We start from the raw sequence: 17,902 nt of genomic DNA on the forward strand, positions 1-17,902 counted from the left end.
ACATCCGTCCATCTCAGATGGAGTAACACCCTGGATCAGTTGCACACTTCCTAGAGTGGCTGATGAGACCCACTTTAGAGTGACAGTCAGTTGAAGATGAATGATAAGGCTGCTTTGGATGAGGCTGCCCTCTCCTTCTGTCTAGCCCTTTCGTTGGCCTACATTCTGGGTGTTCTCAGCTGCTTGGGCCCCTTTCTCTATAGCCAGCCTCCAGGCATCCCTGTCATCAGCCATGCTTTCCCAGTATTTTATGTTAATGTTGCAAGCTTCATGTCTTTCTTGCAGACATCTTTAACATACAGATGTGATTAGCCAATCGGTCTTGCACCCTTGGCAATTCACCATAAAGCAAGGTTTTTGGGCTCCAACTAAGGTCCATGCACCTGATATGGCCTTACCACCTGAGCTGCCTCTGGCTGAGAATGGTGAACATCCTGGGGATGCCTGCTTGCTGTAGGACTTCTGGGTACTGGTAACTGCCATGGTATCTGGAGAAGCCTCCTGAGACAGCAGAGATTATAGCTGTTCAGTCTCTTTTCATGACTAGCATGGGTTGTCCAGGTCTCTCTACTGTAGAAGAGTGTGCTGAAGACACAGGCCTGGTAGCCATGCAGTTTGATGTTCTCTGTCAGCTGCATATTCCATATAATTCTCCTGTTGGTTATCTCAGCATCCAGGGACAAGGTGTTGGAGATGGCGAACCCTAGGTAGGTATGGTTGTCAACTACCTCAAGAGGGTAGCTATTCATGGTGATGGATTGGGCTAGGATGCAGACCTGCTTCACTCCACTACTCACTGGGAAGTCTTCAGATGTTGCACTATTGAAGCAGTGTATGTTCTTGTGGAAGGAGGTAAGCATGCCCAGCAGCTTGGGAGGACAACCAATCTTCTGTAGCTTGAATTTTCAGCTTGAAGAGTCCACTTCTGCTGACTATGTGCCATTGCCAGGCTTCTTCTTCTCGTGGGACTTATTCTGCAGCTGGCATAGTGAGAAGATCATGTTCACTGTGGATCGGCCAACTCTAAAACTACATTTTATCTCTGGATAGACATGGGAGGCAACTCTTCTGTAGCTATCTCAGGGTGACTCATGCAAAAACCTTTCCCATTATGCTGAGAAGGTAGATGCCACGGTAGCTGTTGCAATCACTATGGTCACCATAATGACTGTATTGGTGTCTCTCTTGTCTTATGGGACATATAATTTTTCCCAGCAGAGGCAGAGGAGCTTGTGGAAGTGCAGAAGCAGTGCAGTTTTCCCACCCTTCAACATTTCTGGTAGAATGCCATTGTACCAGGGTCCTTCCCACAAGCTTGGCTTTGGTGGGCTCTTCCATTGTTGGCAGTGTGTCTAGCTCTTCCACGACTGGCAGATCTGGGAAGGCATTCAGGGAAACCCTGGTAACTTTACTCTGGGTTAAATACATCTCAAGATAGTGCTTGACCCAGCATTCCATCTGTTGGCCTTGGTCAGTGATGACCCATCTTCACCCATCTTGGATGTCAGAGTGGAGGTCTTGCTGGCTGCTGGCCATGGCTTTCTTAATGCCCTCATACATTGTTCTTGCATTTCCTATTTCTGCTGGATTCTTTATGCAGTTGCACAAGTTCAGTCAGTAATTGTTAGTGCATCAATGGACAGTTAGTTGGGCTTTGCTTCTTGCAGCTCTCAGGGGATCTCATGTGCTGATGCTGGGATTGTTATTGTATGCCAGCAGAGCTTTCTGTTTTTGCCTTAGTCACATGCTCCATTACCTCCCAGTTGGCCTCATACCAGTCAGCATTTCTGCACTCCTTCTTACTGAAGGCTGTGACAGCAGAGTCGTAAATGGTATCATGGAGGTGGGACCATTTGGTCTCTATGTTCCTGTCATATTGAGTGGGGCCTGCTTGTGCATCTTCTACACAGCAGATGAACTGATCTGTTTTCTCTGGGTTGGATATGCAGAAAGAGTTGATTCATGGCCAGCCCTGCTATGCCAATTTGAAGGAGCTTAAAACCTGTATCTGCCACTCCCTGTGTTGTACTGGTGTCATGCAACGTTGCTGGAGTGAACTATCCAGGGTGTTACGTGCCTGGGCAGGCAATAGGGAGATCCTGGTCTGCCCAAATGTGAAAATCCTCCTCTAGGCCTTGCTGGAGGAAAGGAAAAGGAAAGGCAAAGCTAATACATTTGGTACCTGTGCAGCTGCAGGAGTTGCTGGAAGGATGCAAAGTATGCCATCCAAATGCCAAATGGACCCAGAGACATCACATGCCAAGGGTGTACAGTACACCTTGGCACTTTGTGAGTTTGAAATTTTTTCAAGTATTCAAGTGAGTTTTCCTTTTAGTAGATGGGCTGCATGACAAGGCTAACAAGCTCCATTTAGCGGAGTTAAGAGTCAGAATTTTCCTTCTCCTAGACTGGCTGCCAACCAAGACTAGAGAGCCCAGTTTGCCCTTTGACTGATTATACCGTCAGGGCACTCGGTCACGCCAAGACATAGCAAATTCTGTGAGAACGGGGGCACCATGTGAAGGTGGTGCTATGGGCACGGTAATGTAGGAGAGGCCATATGCTAGTGGCCTCCTGTCTGTTAAACCAGAAAGTGGTCCAGTGGCAATAACTACATCTGGAAGGGAGAGGCCATCCACATAAGATGGATCACTTTTCTAGGTGAGTTGGTTATCCAGCCCAGACCACACCGCCCCCTGGCTATATTTTCCACATATATAAGCATGAAAGATTAACATGGCAACAGATACATGTTTGTTTGTAACCTATGCAGAAATGTGGAAATGACAATACCATTGACATCCAAAACTTTAATTACCAATTTAAGGACACACATGGTAGGTGGGTAGCTTGTTCTGTTTTTGGTTACTGTCACTGTTTATCTAGCTGGTTAAGTTTAGAGGGTAATGATGGTGTTGGGCATTCAGTATTTTCTCTTAAATTAATGCAATGCAGTAGTGTATTAGCAAAATAGCTAACTGTTTTTTTTTTGTTGTTGTTGTTGTTTTACAGTTAAATAATGTTAATTGCTTGTTAGTAAGAGTGGTTTACAAACAGAAAAGCAAATGGCATAATCTGCACAAATCATATAATGTTTTGTAAGTAGTTTGTAGCTTGACAAGTTACAATTGCAAAGTAGCTACCCCAACACTGCAGTTTACATGATGTTACCATGTTATAGTACGATGTCATAGTATGCTAACTACTCTGTGAAATACATATATATCAGAATTAATGGCCATCCCTGCCTGTAAAAAAGACCAGGATCTCTTCATTCATGAAACAATTGAAAAATGTAATCAAGGATCCTAGTCTCTGAGAAAACATTCAGGCCCTTCAATCCAGCCAATTCAATGTTTTTTAAAGTAAATTTATAAGCCTGATCACTTTCTTAAGAGTACTGAATGATTCTCCCCTTTGCTTAATTAGCTCCTAAAACAAGGCCACATGGAAGCAGCACAGACTGTATAAGTAGGTCATGTTGTACTGTGGTGTCCTAACCAGCATATTAAGCCTGTCACATTTACTCCAATACAACACTTCCACCGTCTGAGGTAATTGGAGAAGTCTATTAATCTCTTTCACAGTAGATAGAAGGAAAGACTGTGTAGTTTTCCTGGCTTCAGAGTGCAGTTCTGTCAGGCAGCCAGAAAGAGAATCTCAGAGATGAAGAGCCTCCTCTCAGGATCTTCTCCAGCAACTGAGGATGAGAGACTCCTCTCCCTCCATCTCACCCTGGCTCTCTTTCTCCATGTCTCTCTCTGGCTCCTATTCTGCAACCCCCACACCCCACCCCCACACCCCATCCTCATCTCTCTCTTAATCAAGTGGAGCCAATTACGCTGAGAAGCGCACTCTGATGCTACGCTGGGGAAAAATGGAGCCTGGCTCGTCCAGAGAAAACATATTGATTAGAGATGTAAAGTGGTTCATTTTCCATTATCTTACTTAGACTTTCATTAACATGCTATAGGGTGTTTTAACCAACATCCTGTTGGCATAAAGGAGATTAGGGTACTCATCCACCCAAAACCCACCCAGAGATTAAAATAGTACTTCACAAAAAAAAATATATTGGTCAGGTTCAGTACAAAATATCTTCAGGTTTGGAATGCTAATGGGCATGTTTATAAAGTAATTAGCCATTGTGTATTAAGTACTATCCTATGACAGTTATATGGCAAAAAATGTTGACTGAAATGGCAAAACTTATCCCTTCTGACCAGCATGCATATATACCCTCAGATTCATCAGCCCTAAATTATTTCTACCTCATGTAAGATTATAATGGAATTCATATACATTTACAAGGTCCTTTCAAGCTAAAAATGAGATTTTTGAAAGCATTAGAGCAACAATAGCAATGTGCAGATGATAAATTGATGAAAAATAACTACATCTACAGCATGAAAAGCAGACTGAGTTCCCTTATTAACACCACAAACTCAATGAGAATTAACAAGAAAAAGAAACCAAAACAGGGTATAACCATAAACATAATCTGCATTGGGACACTGGGGTCATGTCCTCCCCACTTTGTGAAACCCCAGATATGTGTCCCCACCACTTTGTGAAAAAATAGTCCATGCAGAATCATGCTTTTATAATATAGTGACCACAGAAATCAATGTGAACACTTTCCAGGTCACTATAGCCTTATTTTGATGGCATTCGTTTTCCAAGGTGACATCTGTAATAAAATACTTGCATCATCTGCAATAAAATTCATACATCTAGATTGTTAGGAAGTAATGAGTGAGTTTCTAGCTGTTTTCTTTTTCTATGGACCTGTATGTTTGTGAACACATGGTGTTATAATCACATTATTGGATTACAAATTTATTCATTGGAAAACACATCATATTGTAGCATACGCAAATATAAAGTGAGAGCAGGATTGCAACCTTTTAATGGAGTTTTTCCTTTTAATGGGAAACAGAATGGAGGCAAAGTAAGGCTAAAATGCATGATAAAGTGAGTAAGTGTTTATCACCACAGTAAACTTAAGTTTCAATTTCAACACTGATCTTTTCAGCTCTAATATAGAATGTATTATGGAAGTTGCCACTAACAAATCCATGCCTCCAGTACTATTTGCAAAATTTGCAATAGTATAACCACAGAGAATGATCCATATCACAATTCATGACTCTTTGTGTTAACGGCAAAAATAACAACACTTCTGCAGAACATGTATTTATTTCTAGACATGTGGAGCAATGTGCATGCATTTGTATTCCTTTAAATTCCTTAAATTAACCATAGACTGGTTTCATAAAATAGCTCCATAATTGTCAGAAATTGTTAATGCACCTCCATGACATGCAAAGTAAAAACAACCCTCAATGCAACTGATAAGAAGCGTCCATCAAAGAACATGCTAACGAAGACTAACACGCTAACATGACGAAGACTAACACGCTAACATGACGAAGCCATGAACACTCACGTATGTAAACAATTTGGTAGGCTTGAAAATTGATGCAATGTGATACATCTGAACTAAATGAAAAATGAAAGAGGTGTGAAAACAGCCCTAGAGTAGTTATATTATAAATATCATAAGCAAGAAGGGGCAAAATAATCCATCTGCCTATTTCTACTTCTTCCTTCACTAGCATCTACTTCCTTCTTCTACACAAAAATTCTTAAATCTTCAAATACAGCTTAAAAAATTGTCCAAGAGTTCCACTGAAGATTCTACAGATTTAGGGACCATAAGAACTGTAACTTTTATTAAACCTGAACCACGTAGTCCAAATAAACAGAACGAATAATTAATTTAAAAGCTCTGCCACCATCAAAATTAAATCAGTTTCAAATCCTTCAGCCATCTGTTGAACAGTCTGCATTTCCCCTGCTTCTGTTTCAGACAACAGAATCAAAGCACAGAGAAGCAAATTTTGGCAGTTACCACTGCTATGGAGATGCTGTAAATGAGATAGACTGATTACCAAATAAATGAATTAATCAAGACTTTAATCAAGTTCAGAATATTAAATATTAAATTAATAAAACCATACCAAATTGGGATAAGCACACACATTTATCATAGATCCTGAGCCGGTGTGTCGTCTCAGCAAGGCTAGAACAGTGATACGTATGTCAAATTTGTAATCTCTGTAGAACCCTTCTATGAGTGAATATTAGCTGTCAGTCATAAAAAGAAAAGATTCAATCTATCTATAAACAACGTCTACAAAGCCTTAGCAACACCATCATAGCATACAGTCTGTCAACAGAAGTCTAATCAAATATGCATTGGCACTGAAGCACACACACATGCACACACACACACACACACACACACACACACACAACACAAGGTCTGTCTAGCCTTGTGAGGACAAAATAAATCCATTGAGAGATTGAGAGTATGCTGTCTGTGTTTTGGTCGCCACTTCTTTTTTTTTTTTGTGATTATAATTTTTTTTTGCACTTTTCCCAACATAAAGAATGTGTACAGACAAATTGCTAAGGGACAGTATACCTCAAATACTATAAGTGAAAAAGGAAAGGATGGGTGGCAGATCATATTCATATAAAAACTCAAGGATATCATATTTACACAAATTATTCATCTGTTGGAAGTAATTATTTTCAGAGTAATCTTATCCTAAAGATCCTGCCTTGATTGTATAGTACTGATACTAGCACTGTTTATATTAGCAGTGGTTTCTTGAATTATGGCTTTTTTTCTGGCAGCAGTAAACCCAGCTTGCTGTTTGCCGCTTCTTCAAATCAGAGATTTTTCTTTTCGTTCTTTTTTCCTGCCGAATTTGGTGATGATTGGCTAAAATGTGTAGGAGGAGAAGCAAAAAAAAAGGTTTTTGACAAAATCCAAGATGGCAGAAAATCTAATTAAACAGAAATTGACATCATAGGGTGTCAACTGAACTCGTCTCAACCCAGGGAATCCAGGGATGTTTGGCTTTTAAATTTTAGACACACGGTTCAAAAGGTATGACCATAAATTTACTTCCAACTTAGGCCCAAATTTGACCCAATGGTGGCAACACTTGGCCTAAATTTGGTCAGAATGTTCCTTAGACCCTCCCCAATCAGTGTGCCCAATTTCACAACTTTTTACCAGACAGTTCTATGGGCTGCCATAGACACCATAGCCAGTAGAAGAAGAAGAAGAAGAAGAAGAAAACATAGAATAACAATAGGGTGCCTACGCATCTTCGGTGCTTGGCCCCCTAAATAATAATAATAATAATAATAATAATAATAATAATAATAATAATAAATGCTATATCTAACTCTAACCTTAACCTCAGTAACCTCAGTAAACAAAGGAAGTTTTCTTTGTGTGGATATAGATATAAAATAAAAGATATAAAGACATCCACATACACTCCCATTTCCCTCAAACTCATCTAGTTCTGTCCAACTGGTAAGATGATGATGTATATATATTGTGTGTGTGTGTGGAGAGAGAGAGAGGGAGAAAGAGAGAGAAAATAGCAGGGCATGTCAAATGTCCAATTCTCTTACAGAGTTTTGCAGGGCGTGTCAAATGTCCAATTCTCTTACAGAGTTTTGCATACTTTTTTCAATGATGACCTTGATTGTTTGCACTTCATTAATAAATATAAATTTAAAATCCAATATTAGATTTTATTCTTGTATTTAATTATTATTGTGAATTAGCTCAAGGTTAGGTCATACTTAAGGATTTACTCATGCAGAAATTCAGACATTTCCAAAAGCAGTACTGTCTAAAAAGTCAACTTTCAGTGTCTTGATTTGTTGTGTGTTTAAGGTTTAAATGTGCTTATTTTGACTAAAGGACCAGAAAAGGCTCAATTTGTCTATTATAAGTAGACTAAATAACAGTTAGTAGAAAACTTTAGCATGTCATTGTTTCCTAATTTTGCATCTTATTAAATCTGCCTTATGTTCCCGGCCAAAAATTATATAGCTATAAGGTGTTAGCTATAAGGTTAGCAGTTAGCAGACTCTAGATCTTAGAGAAAAGAGTCCAGAGTGCCTTATAGCACTTTGGAGCATTGTAATAAAATAATATGAATTAGCTAACTACCTCATGGCATTTCAACACATTCAGGAACAAACATTATATAGTGGTTTCAAGTTAGGAACTCAAAGTGAAACTCTAATTTTCCTACAGTGGAATTCAGTGAAATTCAAGAACCTTCTAAAGTAAATTTCAAGCATTTTCCCATCACTGTCAAGGTGAATTAGAGTTTCACTTTGAGTTCCTGCACAGGGATTACAAAGTATTTTTCCTCATAACTGTACCTGAGTGATAAAAGGAAACCAAGTGTGATGATGGAACAAACTAATCAATTTGTAGTCATATTACAGTGCAGTGAGCCACAGCAACAGCAGAGCCCATTATGATTTATAGGCTATCAAATGCCACATTAAAACTCATTCCACTTATGCAAATCGTTCTCTTGGAAATGACACATAGGTCTACTTGACTCCTTAATAAAAAATAAAAATAAAAACTAGCACATTACACATCTGGAGCCTACAACCAGTGAATGACCCATCTCATTTTGCATCATCTTAATATTTCTAATGTATACTTACACATGCAGGCTGAAGTATGAGTCCACACTTAGCTAAAATAATTAGATTATGGCCTATAAGAGTCAAAGAAAATGCAAAGAAAGGTGGAAAGGTAAGGAACGAAAGTAAGATGATAAAAGGAATTAAATAGATCAATTTGAGATAAACATCTAAACAGATAAAGACAGCTTCTAAAAAGAGAGATTTTGTTATTATCCTGACTTGAAGAATGCATCTATCTGCTCAATTTGATATGCGCTCGAAAAAATCCAAAACAGGTGATGAAATGCTTCTTTAACAGAGGCAGTGTGAACACATACCAAGTTCTAAGGAGTTAACCTATGCAAGATCATTCAGCTCCAGCTCTAACAAATTGCAGAAGTCAGTGAATACATACCCATTCACAATCAAAGAAACTGCTGAAGTTTCCCTGAGTGAAAATGACTCTAATTTGCTGGAAAGGATGAAAAAGTTCCTCTAGCCCTGCTTACAGCAGTAATATATTAGCAGTTATAATAACCTACACATGCTCACCTCACAGAGTACTAACCTATATTGTCATAAGTTGAGCAAGTAGTCTCCAAACATACTGAGCTGCTTGCACTGGTTGGCTTCCCATGCTTTAGACAAATGTGTGTCTTTGTGCGATCATGACTATACAGTAGAGGAAAATAACCAACAATAGAATCCTTCTTCACCTAACAGTGAAAGAGAAAATGGCCAAAACCTGAAATCACAGTTGCTGCTACCATCCAGGCACACTGAACTGCGATTTGTTGAAAGGTCACACACATGCAGAAATTAGATTTGTGACACTGAATGCCCCACTGGCAACATGACATCAGACACATCTGACTCATTCTACCAACTAGGGGGAAAAAAAAAAAAGAACCAATTTTTCATACTGCCTTTGTGGTTTTGTTATAATTTTGTTTCTTTTTTTGTATTTATCTAAAATGATAAACACAATTATTTTTTGCTCAGTAGTGTAGTCACAATTATTTTCAATCGTTTATCTTCCATAACTGCTTTATGAGGATCAGTATATAATAGTTTTACTGCATTTTAAATGAAGAAAAACAGCCTTTTTAACATTATATTATAAGCCTGTATTCCCTTAAATGTATAAATCTTTATATCAGAACAAGACAGGACCCTTATCAGATTTTAATGTATTAGTCATATCTTTTAAATATGCAATAAATAGACACAATTACTCTAAACAGATAAATGCCTGGATAGATGGATGGATGGATAGATAGATAGATAGATCTGTGTTTGGGAAGGTGGGGAATTGTTTGGTTTGTTACCGAGTTAAAACGTGAAAGGAAAGCTTGTGAATTAATGCACCAAAAGCTAAAAGCCAATATCTAATGTCAAATAATTAAATAAAATTTATTAAACTCACCAACTGCACAGTCAGTACAGTCATTTAATTAATTGAAGACATCAAACACTGTGATAAAAATACAATTAATTTAAGACAATCACTTCAAATTAGCATGAATTCAAATGTGCAAGGGGGATTCAATTCAGTTTGAAAGAAAAGCTACAAATGCTAACACAGAACCACTAACCATGATCTCATTCATTGATTTATTGATTCACTCATTGCTCTTCAGTAACCACTTCATTCTGGTTAACGTCACAGTCGATCTAGAACCCATCCCAGGAATACTGGATGCAAGGCAATCCTTGATGGTATGCCAGTTCTTTTCAGGGCATTCAATTTAGAGAGCCAAACCACCTACAAGCATCAATCATGTTTTTTGGAGGTGTGAGGATACTGGCGTACCCAGAGGATACCCATATGGTCACAGGATAGAACAAGCTAAATGCCACACAATAACTCAAATTCAGGATCAAACCCAAGACCCTGGAGCTCTAAGTAGCAATGCTACCCACTGCGCCAGCAGGTCCTCACCTTAATAACTTTTGAATACACATTGTGTTGTGTTATTGCTTATCATGAAGGCCTAGACCTTGGTGCACTTATGGCATGAGGAGGTTATGTAAGTCTTATACAGAAAGTAAGTTCTATATTATCAAGATGAGAATGTAGTTTTCAGTGTATTCAGTTCCTATACTAAGGAGACTACTGTACAAAGATACCCTTGAAAGACACCTCTGAAATAGTGATGCAAATTGTAAAAAAGATTTCATCATGAATAAACCCACAAAGAAAGTAAGTGTTCTGCTGGGAGTGAGTCATGCAGTGTGTGTACTTTGACTCCTCAGTTCTCTGAGTGACTCATGTGGGGTCACAGTTAGATTAAAATGCATGCACCTACTGTGCCTGTACTGAATTTATTTAGCTACAATTGCTTCACTTATTGCTTATATCTTCTGCTCTACACTGATTTCAAGGTCATTTCCACAACACTGAATACAAGTAAACATACTGAATAACTGAGATGGAGAAAGTAAAGTGAGTACTGGGAAAGAAGAAATGGTAGTAAGGAAGAAAGAATACAGAATATTGCATATACAGTGGATATAAAAAAGGCTACACACCCTTGTTCAAATTGCAGGATTTTGTGGTGTAAAAATGAACCCAAGATAAATCATGTCAGATCTTTCTCCACCTTTAATATGATAAGCAACCAAAAAAATTGAAGTGAAAAACAAGTAGAAAAGTTTTTTGGGGGGCGAAATGTACAATAACTTGGATACATTAGTGTGCACACCCTTTTGTAAGGGGGCATGTAACTGTGCTCAGAATGAATCGATCACATTCAAACTCATGTTCAAAACAATAGGACCTCCCTGGGCTGTGGGGAAGGCTAGATGGATGCCCTTTCTCACAAAAAAAATAAAATAAAATATATAAAAATCCAAGCACAGCTAAACCATGTGGCAAAATGTGTTTTGGTCTGATGAGACCTAAATGGGCACAATTCTAAAAGATATGTTTTGTGCAAAAACAAGACTGCTTACCACCCAAAGAACACCATACCCATGGTGAAGCATGGTGCTGGCAGCATCATGCTATGGGGCAGCTTCTCTTCAGCTGGGACTGGGGCTCTAGTCAAGATAGAGGGAATAATGGATAGCTCCAAATAACAATCTATTTTGGCACAAAACCTGCAGGCCTCTGTTAGACAGCTGAAGATGATGAAAAATTTCACCTTCCAGCACAATAACAACCCAAAGCACAAATCCATCTCAACAAAGGAATGGCTTCAGAAGAAGATGGTCAATGTTTTGGAACGGCCCAGTCAGAGCCCAAATCTAAATCATATCAAAAACCTGTGGAATGACTTGAAGAGGGCTGTGCACCGGAGATCCCCTCACAATTTGATAGATCTGGAGTGTTATTGCAAGGAATGGTGGAATAAAATTGCCAAATCAAGATGTGCTAATGTGGTAGACTCTTACCAAAAATGACTGAGTGCTGTATTAAAAGCAAAAGGTGCTTTAACAAAGTATCAGTTGAGCGGAGTGCACACTTAGGCAACTAGGTTATTGTGTGTTTTTTCATTTCTCTTTTTTCCCCTAATAAATTCCCTTCTTGAATTTTGTTGGTTGCTGTATCAAATTGAAGCTGAAAAGAGATCTGCCATCACAAAAACTGTAATTTTAACAGGGTGTGTAGACTTATATTAGACCTCTGTATGGTATTTGAAAGTGAACAAGTGCCAGTGTTAATGACATAGTGCATGATAAAATAGGGTGAACAAAACCACAATAATATGTTAAAGTTAAAATCTTTGGGTGTTGGGTGTTAGGAGCTTATTTACCACACTGCAAAGACACAAAGCATTTCTTACTGCCTGCTGCTCACAGGTTCCCACCTCTGTGAGTCACTGTGGTATGAGGCTAGGGGAAACCTAAACACACATTTGGAGAGTCAGGGCCCACATAACAGTGTAAAACAGCAGGCAATCATGCAGTTCAACTGAAGAAAAAACTGGGACAGAAGTACTTGAATGCTTGCTCATGTGTCTGAGAGTAAGAATGTGAGAGTCTGTTCCTGTGCAGTGGAATCAGCACTGTGTAAATGCAATACTAAGGCAAAAACTCAAATGCAGCACACATAAAATAACAGCAGGAGAAAGAGGGATGAACCTGCACAGCCATACAAAACAACTTTAACAGCTGTTTCATCTGAATAAATTACAACTAAAACTCAGCAGCTTAGAACACAGGATTTCACATCTAATTTGTGGTTTCCTTTTCCCTAAAAGTCTCTGGCAGAATTTAACCTTATTATTTATATATAATTATTAATTCATTCATCTTCAGTAACAGCTTCATCCTGATCAGGGTCACAGTGGCTATGGGGCTCATCCCAATACACTAGGCACAAGAGGGAATACACCCTTGATGGGATGTCCATCCATCACAGACCACCTTGCACATGCACACTCATTCACACCTAGGAGCAATTTAGAGTAGCCAATCCAGATTTTTTGGAAGGTGGGAGGAAACCTGAGAACCTGAGGTAAACCTACACAGCATAGTTAAAACATGCGAGACAGTAAACAATCAAACAGGAGACCCTTCAGCTGTGAGGTGACAACAACACAAAATTTCACCTTAATGACAAAAAGAAGCCTATTGTTCAATCAAAGGTCATGGGAAAAGGAGCTCCAGGAGCTCATGACAACCAGAGGATGGAAATAAGGTCATGGAAGTAGAACATTCATTAAATTCCTCAGCTACAAATAGAGTCTTTAGGGAGCATGATGCTTCCCTATTTTTATTCTCAGAGAGAGGGAGAAAAGAGCAGAGAGAAGGAAGTTTAGATGAACATCATCACATGGATGATGTTCAGCTTGACCATGCACACAGGCACTGGCTCATCTAAAGGGTCTCCTTAATCACCGTCATTATCCATCCAAAGTGCCTGACCTCATTCTGGTCATTTTGATCTTGAACAGGAAAGGAATAGCAAGCTGGCTTGTTGCTTACTGGGGTCTAGAAATAAGTCTGTGTTAAAGCATTCACATGGAACAGATTTTACACAAACCATCAGTTTGGATTCCCTCAAAGCCGACTAGTTCAACAGTTATTTCAAAAGCAAAAATGTGACCTTCACTGTGGCACAAAATTAGACATCATACATAAAACATTCTGGAAACACACTGGACCATCTGCTTATGGCTAATTTTGTTTATTTGCTTTTTTCATTATAGCTGTAATGTGCTAGGGCTTCTTTAAGTTTTGGAGAGTCATTAAAAGTGACAGACCTAGCACTTTTGCACTGTATATAACAACAGTGAGATTTTTTTTTTCTTTTAAATATTTGAATACTGTCATGCAGAGCAAAAACACTCACACACACACACACACACTCATTCATTTGAAGACTTTCATTCATACAAAATGATATGTGCCTACTTTTGCAATTAGGCTCACTATTCCATATAATATTCTACAAATGTATTTAAATACAGGCCTGTGTATATCCATGCATACATTCATGCAAATATATATTGCAGAAAAAACACATTTTTGTATATCTGCATAAGAATATTATCTTTTGCCAGAATGTATTTATACAATATGTCCTTCAGAAACAACATAAATTTTGACATGGAATAAATTTTGACATAACATTAAATAATAAGTAGTATTGGATCAGATCCAAAATCAATTAAAGCATCTTACATATATCTACAGAACAGTAAAAGGTATCAGTGCTGTTAGGATAACTGTAGCTTTCTGAGTGAGACATCATATATCTGAGACATATATCTTATATCTGTGATATATGATATCATTTATTATATATATATCATTTCGTTCGAGAGTGGACCTGAACGTAGGCATCCACGGAAAGAAGGTCATGTGAGAGAAAAAGTGAAAGAACCCTAACTCGGTAGAGGTCATGCATGAAAAGTGCAAACACAAACATAAACCTGCTCACCAATATCAAAACTTTTTAATCTACTTCACTCAGAAAGCTACTGCTATCCTAAGAGCATGGATGTTGCTGATTGTGCTGTACATATGAAAGATGCTTGTAAGATTATGTAATATACTTCAACTGATTTTGAAGCTCATCCATTATTTTTCACTTCTTTTACACAACACATTATGTCAATTAATGATATCCATTAGATTATTGTTAAATATTTTATAGATATTTTAATGACACAAGATGTTGTTTCTGATGGATGTATTCTGTATATGTTGTTTTCCACTCTATATTTATATATATATATATATATATATATATATATATATATATATATATATATATAGTTAGTATATCCAATATATAGTATCTGGAGAACTTAAATAAATGTAAATAAATAAATAAATCTGTGCTTAAATAAATGCAAAGAATATGATATGGAATAATAGTCCAATGTTTACTGAAATTACTGAAGAAGCCGCTTTTAGCATTCATGCTGCTCTTAGATGGATCCACAGCTATCACAGACCCTCAGAAATGCCGCAATGAAAACTTTTCTGTTCCAGCTAGCTTACAGTTAATCTTTTATTTGTTTACAGTTTTAAATAATATTATATTTATTACTGTACTTTTAAACTGTATTATATTTATATGTACTATTTTTTTTATTACGGTCTTTTGTTATTATAAATTATGTTATTTACTGTGTATACATCTATGTGTGTGTGTGTGAGAGAGAGAGAGAGAGAGAGAGAGAGAGGGAGAGAGAGAGAGACTCCACATAAAGCTTTGCTTCATGGGAGATATTTTCAGTTCAGTTTAGCAGTAAACTATAGAAAATCTCTGTTTACCTTGTGAAGTGACACGCTCCGTCTGGCAGTCTCGGCAAACCGTTGGACTGGACGTGTGTGTGAGTGTGTGTGTGTGTGTGTGAGAGAGAGAGAGAGAGAGAGAGAGTGTGTGTGTGTGTGTGTGTGTGTGTGTTTGTGAGCGTGTGTGTGATAGAGAGAGGGTGTGTGTGTGTGTGTGTGTGTGTGTGTGTGTTTGTGAGCGTGTGTGTGATAGAGAGAGGGTGTGTGTGTGTGTGTGTGTGTGTGAGTGTGTGTGGTTTCTCAGTAACGGGTGAAGCTCTGCGTCAGAACCCGCGGAGGTGGACAGCTCCACTCCACTCCACTCCGCTCCGCTCCGCTTCGGCTCCGGTTCAGCGCGCGGACAGGCGACGCGTCGGGGTTTCCGTCGGCGGCGCAGTTCTAGGATAAGACAAAAAAAAAGCCCTCTGATAGGGCTGAACACACACCAAAATCCTGCAGCCTGGTTTTCAAGTCCCAGATAAATGTCCAAGATGGTAGAGGAGCGTTTGTCACTCTTTACAGCGTGTTAAAGTGAGAAGATCGCGAGTGATCGCTGTGTCCCCGGTCTTGCGCGCGCTGCCTGTATGATGTGTGCGATGCGCCGTGATTTCCTTCACAAATCGCACAGTGTGTGTGTGTGTGTGTGTGTGTGTGTGCACTTTAAAAGAGACAGAGTCGTTAAATGTTTGTTGTTGTCGAATTTTTAAAAGTCCTTTGGTGTATAATCGGTAAGAAATGTGAGCGTGTTCACACTTGGACACTAGAAATCGGCTCAGTCTTCACATTTCAACCTGCCTGGGAAGAAATCCGATCCGATTTTACCACTCGCTCCTGACTCTTGAAAAAGGTCTCACACTACCACATCATCTCATCCCACCCAGAGCGATTCCCAGAGAGATTTCCAGCTTGAAAATGTTGTCGCAGGAGGCGAAATCCGAGCAAGTTCAGAAGCCGCGTTCAGGAGCACGCATGTCTTATTTGCCATCAGCTACATCCGCCATCCTGGATAGTCAAAAAATAATAATAAAGACATGACAGAGTTCTTCTAACTTCCCTCCAGTCATGTATCAGACACTGGCCGACTTTCCTGTCGTGTTTATCAGGAAAATGAACTCGATTAGCCTAAATAAACACACTCATTCCTAACCATTTATTCTCTTTACACACCAGGACGCAATCAGGACGCTGTCTCAGTGTCCACCGGTGTTAAATAAAGCGAATCCGTGCCATAGTGCCGAGTGTCTTCCTCACACACACGCTGACTGATCAACACACACCGCCGGCAAAGTTGCACAAATTCCGCATTAAAGCAAGAAATGCGATCATTGAAATTCCGCTCTCGTTCCGCTTGTCATTCACAGTCCCAGCACAGAAAGCGTGTGTGTGTCTGTGTGTGTGTGTGTGTGTGTTTATTTTAAAGACTGAGGTCCAATCCCGATTCGTCCTCAGCGCCACAGATTAGTCAAGTGCGATATTTCTTTGCGGCATAACGCTTCCTTATTCACAGATCATCATCAGAGTCTTGGTCTGACCGGCTGAATCGCCGGCTGCATGTGCCGTTTGCCTGAACACAACAGCGCCTTCATGCTCCCAGCATCCTCCCGGTAATGTAAAGCATGGAGGATCCAGTCCTCACCGCGCCACTGCGCGCTCGCTAAAACACGGTACAGGCATTCGGATCGGACTGCAGTCCCAAAACACGTGACTCCATAGAATAATATTTCTCTTCCTAGGATTTGATTTTAAAGTTTGTGGCTTATTCTGAAATTGCATATCAAGTGAAAGCTGCCTTAAATCAAACAGATTTTGTATTCAATATGTTGAATTTGTATATAAGCCTGGGGTGTCCATTTTTATCCGGAAAGGGCCAATGAGGGTGCAGGTTTTCATTCCAATCACACTTGATTCCACCTGTTTAATCAGTTGATCTTGGCTTTCAATAGACTCAGGTGTGGCTTCTGCTTGGTTGGAATGAAAACTTGCATCAACACCGGCCCTTTCCGGATAAGATTGGACACCCCTGCTTTAAAACATTAATTCATTCATTCATTCATTAATTCATCCATTCATCCTCAGCAAGTGCTTTATCCTGGTCAGGGTTCTGGTGGATCCAGGGTCTATCCTGGGCACACTGGGCACAAGGTGGGAATATACCATGAATGGGACACAGCTCATTGCAGGAACCATGCGCACACACACACACACACACACACACACACACACACCTAGGGGCAAAGTAGAGTCACCAATCCACCTACTGGCACGTTTTTGGTAGGTGGAAGGAACCCGGAGGAAATCCACATGACAGGGAGAACACACAACAGTAACCTGAGCTCAGGATCGAACTGGAGACCCTGTAGCTGTTAGGCAGCAACACTACACTTTACAACTAAATTAAACCTATCAAGCTAATTAAGCAAAAAAATTTAAATGGTCAGATGTAAAAAAAAATAAATAAATAAATAAAAAATTTGTCTGTGGCACAACACAGTTCAATTTCATAAAATTTACATTACTACTGTATATCTAAGAGCTTGAAATAGAGATACAAACAAGCCCAGATTCCAGGTTAATGCCATTTCAGTCAATCTTGCCAAAATTGTCAAAATGTTAATTTTGTACATCAAAATATTTTAAAATGCAACTG

At 39.2% G+C, this 17,902-nt stretch overlaps 1 protein-coding gene across 1 annotated transcript in view; it reads right to left on the minus strand.

Moving 5' to 3' along the window:
- LOC113531742 (xylosyl- and glucuronyltransferase LARGE1) overlaps positions 1 to 17,029 on the minus strand; it is a 56,434-nt gene extending 39,405 nt beyond the window's left edge. Inside the window, exon 1 of the mRNA XM_026922628.3 lies at positions 15,256 to 17,029. The gene's annotated coding sequence lies outside the window, so the exon portion shown is untranslated. The remainder of the gene's footprint in view (positions 1 to 15,255) is intronic.
- Between the last annotated feature and the right edge of the window lie 873 nt (positions 17,030 to 17,902).

This window comes from Pangasianodon hypophthalmus, chromosome 18 (assembly GCF_027358585.1).
Source record: "Pangasianodon hypophthalmus isolate fPanHyp1 chromosome 18, fPanHyp1.pri, whole genome shotgun sequence".
Lineage (NCBI taxonomy): Eukaryota > Metazoa > Chordata > Actinopteri > Siluriformes > Pangasiidae > Pangasianodon > Pangasianodon hypophthalmus.